The sequence below is a fragment of the Quercus lobata genome, chromosome 9 (assembly GCF_001633185.2).
Source record: "Quercus lobata isolate SW786 chromosome 9, ValleyOak3.0 Primary Assembly, whole genome shotgun sequence".
Lineage (NCBI taxonomy): Eukaryota > Viridiplantae > Streptophyta > Magnoliopsida > Fagales > Fagaceae > Quercus > Quercus lobata.
Genome location: NC_044912.1, coordinates 3,773,956 through 3,782,192, shown reverse-complemented (window position 1 = coordinate 3,782,192; position 8,237 = coordinate 3,773,956).

Here is an 8,237-nt window from a genome sequence, read left to right as displayed (position 1 = left end):
AAACCCCAGAAAAGCTTGCTGGAGCTGATGGAGGGTCAGCCGGGAAAGTCTGCACCTGCCAAAACAATACCATCCCAGGCTTCGTCTCTTCCAGCCAGGTCTCCTCCTCCAGCCGCTCGCCACCCTCCTCGTTCATCTCCACAACCAGCACTTCCCAGCGCTGCCGAACAGAAAAAACGCAGGGAATAGAAGGGCAAGGAGGTGGCAGATACGAGCAAGTCTCGTCCCACTCGAGAGGAGGATGACCAACGAGCTGCAAAGCAGCAGAAAACTAAGCACCCAGCTACGCGGGGCCAAGAGAAATCTGATTCCGCACACCCTGAGCCACAATCGTGGTTACCAGCACCTATGCACGGTGGGGAGCCTCTGCGAGACGATGCCTCTATAAGGGACTTTAACGGCGGCATTGGGTGTCACGTAGCCTCGGCCATAGAGGAAGCCTTATTGCTCCCAAAAGATATGGCCGAGATAAAGAATATGAGGAAGAATGAACTCATCCTTGACAACAAACGATACTTGGGCATGGTGAGAAGCTGTCTTTTACCCTGTTTCATTCTATGACTGTTACTCACTAATACACACTTTTTATTGACTATAATGTTAACTCCCCCCCCCCTTTTTTTTTTTTACAGATCATCCAAAATACTTTCAAGCAAGATGAGATGCTCAATGCTTGCTCCAATCAGCTAGATGGCGAAAGGAAAAGAAGGGTGATGGCTGTACAGACCTTGTCCAAATCTGAACAAGATTTGGCCGACGCAAGGAAAAAACTACAGGTCGAAAAGGAAGCTCGCAAGAGTGCTGAATCGACGTCAGAAGGCTACCAGAAGCAGGCCGAGGAACAAGCAAGGCTTCTGCGCGAGACGAATGCCGAGCTGAAGAAGACTCAAGAGCAAGCTCTTGTTCTTAAGAAGCACCTAGAGGAAACTCAGAAGCTAAGGGAGCAAGCTGAAAAGCTCAAAGAGCAAGCCGAGAAAGCGAAAATCAATGCCAAACAGGCAATGAACGAAGCCGAGCAAAGAGGCTACGAAATTGGGATAGCTGAAACTGAGAAGGCTTTGAGAGCCGAGGTTCCGGAGGTATGCCGCATCTACTGCGCGAGAACTTGGAGCGAGGCTCTTAACCGTGCTGGGGTTGAAGCCTCATCTAAGCTACGTAGGCCAGAGAACGTATATTACCCGAGGCGATACGCCCCTCCGCTCCTCAACCCTATCAGGCTGACGCTCCTTCTCCAGTTATCAACCTTAACGAGGAGGTTTTGCCTCGTAATTCTCCTCCTTGCGGCCAACCGGGACCGACTAAAGAGGGATTAGCCCCTCCAGGGGCTTCCCCAGACAAGATCACCACCGCTTCGGAGGCAGGGACGGCCTCCCAGGGTTTTCAACAGGAATTGGACTCCACGGTTCTACCAACTGGGGGCATTACCAAAGCCAAAGATGGAATCGCAACTTCGGAGGCAGACATACCCGCCAGCCAGACCTCACAGATCCAGTTGAAATTAAAAAAGTAGAACCTGTCTTGTAACTTTAAATAGACAATTAATAGAGGACTTTTTTGCTCATTTTCTTATCGCTCTGGCGGCTCTATGTTATCTTTGCAGTCATTCACTTTATCGTTGTAATTTTACATGGGTTCATTTTAACCACCTTCTTTATTGTGCGCCAATCTTGCATCCAAAGCTCTCTGTCCGACTCCTCAATGAATGTTATAGAACATTATTTGCGTCAAGTTTATGATTAGAAGGTTTATCACAACTCTATTACCATTCAACAATTCAATACACAACATAGAAGGCTAATTTCTACCAAGTTTGCGGTCCGAGGACCTAGCATAACTTAGCCTCTGTTCCACGTTTTAATATAAATCGTAAGATGTTAATTTCCACTAAGTTTGCGATCCGAGGACCTGGCATAACTTAGTTTCTGTTTAACAATTCAATAGAAGTTATAGGATGTTAATTTCCACTAAATTTGCGATCCGGGGACCTGGCATAACTTAGTTTCTGTTTTTTCAATTCAATATAAGTCATAGGATGTTAATTTCCATTAAGTTTGCGATCCGAGGACCTGGCATAACTTAGTTTCTGTTTAACAATTCAATATAAATTATAGGATGTTAATTTCCACTAAGTTTGCGATCCGAGGACCTGGGATAACTTAGTTTCTGTTTAACAATTCAATATAAATCATAGGATGTTAATTTCCACTAAGTTTGCGATCCGAGGACCTGGTATAACTTAGTTTCTGTTTAACAATTCAATAGAAGTTATAGGATGTTAATTTCCACTAAGTTTGCGATCCGAGGATCTGGCATAACTTAGTTTCTGTTTAACAATTCAATATAAGTCATAGGATGTTAATTTCCACTAAGTTTGTGATCCGAGGACCTGGCATAACTTAGTTTCTGTTTAACAATTCAATAGAAGTTATAGGATGCAGGAGTACAGGATGTATGATTGACGTAAGTTTAAAAGAAAATATTTGAATTGAAACACTTTTATTAATAATAATACCTCTTGAGATTATTTACATTCTAAGGATGGAGTACAGGTTTTTCGTCTAGGTCCTCTAGATAGTAGGCTCCTATTCCTGCTATAGAAGTGATCCAATATGGCCCCTCCCAATTAGGTCCCAGTTTTCCCCAATTTGGATTCTTAGTAGCCCCCAGGACTTTCCTCAGCACCAGATCTCCTATGGCTAATGGCCTCATCCTCACATTGCTATCGTAGCCCTGCTTGAGTTTATGCTGGTAGTAAGCTAATTGAACCATCGCACTCTCCCTTCGTTCTTCAATCAAGTCTAAACTTTTTTCCAACATCGCATCATTATTACCCGAAGAGAATGTACTGGTCCTTAACGTTGGGAATCCAGTTTCCAGGGGAATGACGACCTCTGCCCCATAGGTCATGGAGAAGGGAGTTTCTCCCGTCGAACGTCGGGGTGTTGTCCGATACGTCCAAAGCACATGTGGCAATTCTTCCACCCATTTTCCTTTCGCGTCATCCAGTCTCTTCTTAAGCCCATTGACTATTACCTTGTTAACAGCTTCAGCCTGTCCGTTGCCTTGTGGATAAACTGGAGTGGAATATCTGTTTCTTATTCCCAGCTCTGAACAATATTCCCTAAAGGCATTGCTATCGAATTGGAGTCCGTTATCCGAGACAAGAGTTCGGGGAATTCCAAATCGTGAAACAATGTTCCTCCAGACAAACTTCTTCACATCTACGTCCCTGATGTTAGCCAAGGGCTCAGCTTCAACCCATTTAGTGAAGTAGTCTGTGCCGACCAGCAGGTACTTCTTGTTTCCTATGGCTTTGGGAAAAGGGCCGACAATGTCCAGCCTCCATTGCGCAAAAGGCCACGGGCTTGAGAGAGGGTTAAGAACTCCTCCCGGTTGGTGGATATTCGGGGCATATCTCTGACACTGATCGCATTTCTTAACATACTCCTGCGCTTCTCTCCGCATATTTGGCCACCAATAACCTTGCGTGAGGGCTCGGCATGATAGAGACCTTCCTCCTGTATGGCTTCCACAAATGCCCTCATGCAATTCTTCCAGGATTGACTCTGCTGTCTCAGGAGGCACATAGAGCAAGTATGGCCCAGAGAAGGACCGTCTGTATAACTTTTTATCCTCGGATAACCAGTATCGAGGAGCTCTCCTTCGTACTTTCTCAGCTTCCAGTTTATCTTCGGGCAATAAGTCACTTTCGAGAAATTTTAATATGGGATCCATCCAGCTTGTCGATGAACTAACTTGATGGATGTGGCAAACCTCCTTTTCTGGTCAAGTGGGAGTACACAAGTCTTCGACGATAATCACCCGAGGGAAATTTCGTACCGAGGAGGTGGCAAGGGTCGCCAAGGAATCAGCGTGGGTATTTTCACCTCGTGGAATATGTAATACGTCGAAAGACTCGAACTCCGTTCGCATACGCCTAACCCTGTCCAGATACCCTTGCATCCTTGGGTCTCTGGCCTCCAACTCTCCGGTCACCTGGCCGACTACCAACCTCGAGTCTGAGAATAGTTTCACTGCCTTTCCACCCATTTTATGGACCATGCTCATTCCCATTATCAATGCTTCGTATTCTGATTCATTGTTAGTAGCCGAAAACCCTAGTCTTAGCGACTTCTCGATGATGACCTCTTCGGGGGATATCAGCACCAATCCCAATCCAGCTCCCCGTTGGTTTGCGGCCCCATCCACGTACACTTTCCATATAGACTCCCCTTGGGCGGATATCAGGCCAACCGATTTTTCATCCATGTGATCTTGATTCCTACTAATTTCTTCAGGGCACTCAGCGAATTCAGCTACCAGATCGGCGAGGACTTGACCTTTTACAGAGGTGCGGGGTATGTATTTGATGTCAAAAGCACCCAAAATCGTGTCCCACTTGGCAATTCTACCGGTGTAGTCAGCACTTCTGAGTATGGACTTAAGAGGCAGTTGGGTCAAAATAACCACAGTGTGAGCTTGAAAATAGTGCGGAAGTTTCCGTGTTGCATGGACCACCGCCAATATGGCCTTTTCTAATGACAGATATCTCACCTCGGCTTCATGGAGGGATTTACTTACATAATAAACTGGCCTTTGGACGCCATTGTCTTCTCGTATCAAGACGAAACTAACCGCGTGGGGAGCTATCGCCAAATAGGCATACAACACCTCATCCACTTCAGGGCTAGACATGATAGGTGGCCTGGACAAGTAATCTTTCAACTGCTGGAACGCTTCAGCACACTCCACGGTCCATTCGAATCCTTGCCACTTATGTAACAAGCGGAAAAAAGGACGACACCTCTCAGCCGACCTGGAGATGAACCGGTTCAACGCAGCAGTCATCCCAGTCAGTTTCTGCACTTCTTTTGGATTCCGAGGTGCTTGCAAATCGTTAATGGCCCTAATCTGATCTGGATTCACCTTAATTCCTCTATGGGTCACCATGTACCCCAAGAACTTCCCGGAACCTACACCAAAGGAGCACTTCGAAGCATTCAAGCGCAACTTATATTCTCTCAGTATCCCGAAGATACTAGTGAGGTCCTTCACATGTTCGGACACTACTTTACTTTTTACAATCATATCATCGATATAAACTTCAATATTTCTGCCCAGTTGTGGCTCAAACATTTTCGTCATCATGCGTTGGTAGGTAGATCCAGCGTTTTTCAAACCAAAAGGCATCACCTTGTAATGGTAGTTCCCAATCGGGGTCACGAAAGCAGTCTTTTCTTGATCGTCGGCGGCCAACGGTATTTGGTGATACCCTTGAAAGGCATCCAAGAAACTCATCCTAGGGTGACCCACGGTCGCATCCACCAACTGGTCAATCTTCGGCATAGGAAATGGATCCTTGGGGCAGGCCTTATTAAGATCCGTGAAGTCCACGCACACCCGCCATTTTCCAGTCTTCTTTTTTACTACCACCGTATTAGCCAACCATTGAGGGTAAAAAACTTCCTTGATAGCCCCAGCCTGTTTGAGCTTGGCAACTTCGCTTCTAACTGCCTCGGCATGCTCCTTCGATGGTCGCCGAGGAGGTTGCCTCCTAGGGACAACGGCAGGGTTCACGTTGAGTCGGTGACAAATGAAATTCGGGTCCACCCCTGGGGCTTCATACGGGTCCCATGCAAAAACGTCCACATTGGCTCGGAGGAACTCCAGCAAATTCGCTTTCTCTTGCAAAGGCAACTTGGCCCCAACCCGGAAGAATTTTTCTGGATCATCAGCGATAACTGCCTTTTCTAGATCTTCACACTCTACCCCATTGATTGGCACTTCTAAGCCTGATACTGGGGACTTTAATTGCTATAACTCATTATCGGCGGTAGCCGAGGTTTCTGCCTCTGGCCGATGCTGTATAGCCATTACTTGGCATTGCCGAGCAGCCGCCTGACTCCCTACGATCTCCAGCACTTGGTCTCCGGATGGGTACTTCACCTTCTGATGTAGGGTGGACGAAACTGCTTTAAGGGTGTGAAGCCAAGGTCTGCCCACAATAGTCGTGTACGGAGAAAAAACATCTACAACAATAAAATCCACCTCCACCACATCCGTGCCTGACTGCACGGGCAGCCTGATTAGCCCCATAGGAGTGACCAACCTTCCCTCAAAACTCACTAGAGGGGAATTATAAGTTGTTAAGTCCTCTGGTTTCAAACCTAGCCCCTTGTACAAATCTGGATACATCACATCCACAGCGCTTCCCTGATCAACCATCACTCTTCGGACATCGTACCCGCTAATCCTCAATGTTACCACCAAAGCATCCTCATGGGGTTGTATGGTCCCAACCAGATCCTCATCTGAGAAACCCAAAATCAAGGGGACACGCCTCTTGGCTCTCTTCAATGCCTGAGAATGATCCTCGGCCGGGGATCGGGACACCAACAACACTCTCGAGGGGCAAGATCCAGTCCTTCTCGGGGCCGCAAAGATGACGTTAATCGTACCCAGGGGGAGCCTTGATGAAGCATCCCCACGCACCTCGGAACCTGCTTGGCTCGCCCTTCCGCTGAAGTGATGCAAAAGTTGCTTTAATTTCCCTTCACGGACCAACTGCTCCAAGTGGTCCCATAAATTCCTGCAGTTGTCTATCGTGTGCCCATGGTCCTGATGGTAATGGCAATACAAACTCGGGTTGCGTTTTCTAGGCTCTCCCGCCATCTTGTTCGGCCATTTGAAAAATGGCTCGTTCTTTATCTTCTCCAAAACCTGCTGAACAGGCTCCCGAAATACTGCATTAACAACCTGGGCGTCCGCCGAGCCCGACTGCCCAACAAAGTCCCTCCTCGGTCGGCTGTTATTATAACGATCCGACCTGAAATCCCTCCTCTCCTGAGGGATCACCTTGGCCTTTCCTTTCCCCTGAAGTTGATCTTCCTCTACCCTTTTGTACTTTTCTATTCTGTCCATCAGCTGGCGCACACTGGTGATAGGTTTACCCGTCAAGGATTTCCTCAAATCGTGATCAGCTGGGAGACCGGCTTTGAAAGTGGTTATAGCCACAGGATCATTCTTCCCCTCTATTTCGTTAAACATTTCCCAGTACCTATCCGAATAGCTCTTGAGAGTCTCGCCCTCTCGCATAGACAAAGTCAATAAGGATCCCAAAGGCAGAGGAGTCCGGCTGCATGTAATAAAGCGAGCACCAAAAGCCTGAGTCAGTGTTTTGAAAGATCCAACAGAGTTGGCCCTTAAGCCATTGAACCACCTCATCGCCGTTGGACCCAAACTCGATGGAAAAATCTTGCACATCAAAGCATCATCCCTGGAGTGAATAGCCATCTTCTGGCTGTAATAGCTTACATGTTCCACTGGATCTGAATGGCCATCATACAGAGAGAACGTAGGTTGATGGAACCGCCGAGGATGGGTAGCGTCGTCTATGTTTCTTATAAAGGATGACTTGGAAATTTGACTCAGGGCTTTGTTCATGACATCGTTTCTCAAGCCCCTGCTAGTTGGACTTCTACGCCTATGGCGATGTTCCTCTTCATAAGAGAAAGTCTCGCTTTGCGGAGTTCTCGACCTCCGCCTGTAGCTAGTTCCATCCGACTCCCCGGATGATGGTTCAGAGCAAGGTGGGGAACGTTCCCGCCGTGCATGGCGCAACTCTCTCTTCAAGTTTGCGATCTCACGTTGCAGATTCCCACCATGCTTCGCGTGGGAGACGTGACTCTTCCCGCGTGAATGGCTCCTGGTGGTTTGAGTTGTATGTACACTCCCCTCCCGGAGTTCCCTCCGTTCGGGACTCCTTCAAGGACCACCATGCTGAGAGCCCCTTGACTCCGCCTGATGAAGGTTGACATCATCCTGATGCGGTCCCGCTGCGGGATGAGGTGGTTCCACTCCTTCCATCGGAAACGTTGTACCAGAAGTTGTACAATCTAACATAAGCTCTCCCCACAGACGACGCCAATTGTAAGGACGCGATTTTGTAACGAACCGTAACAATGTTGGGTTCGCACGTAAAAAGGCCCAAACAATATGATTTGTAGAGCGTGGGTGTAAAGAACTAGGTTAACTGTGGTCTCCCCTAAAAAGATTCACTCTCAAGTATGTTAAAGGTCTAAAGTTGGTACAACGATCGTTTTCTTTAGTGATCAATGCAATTCTTTTTCTCTACTTTTGCTCTCTTCTTTTTTGGTTTATGTCTTTCTCCCTTTTCTTTTTCTGTTCCGATTCCCCCTTTCTTCATGCTCTTCTTTTAGTTTATATACCCCCATTTG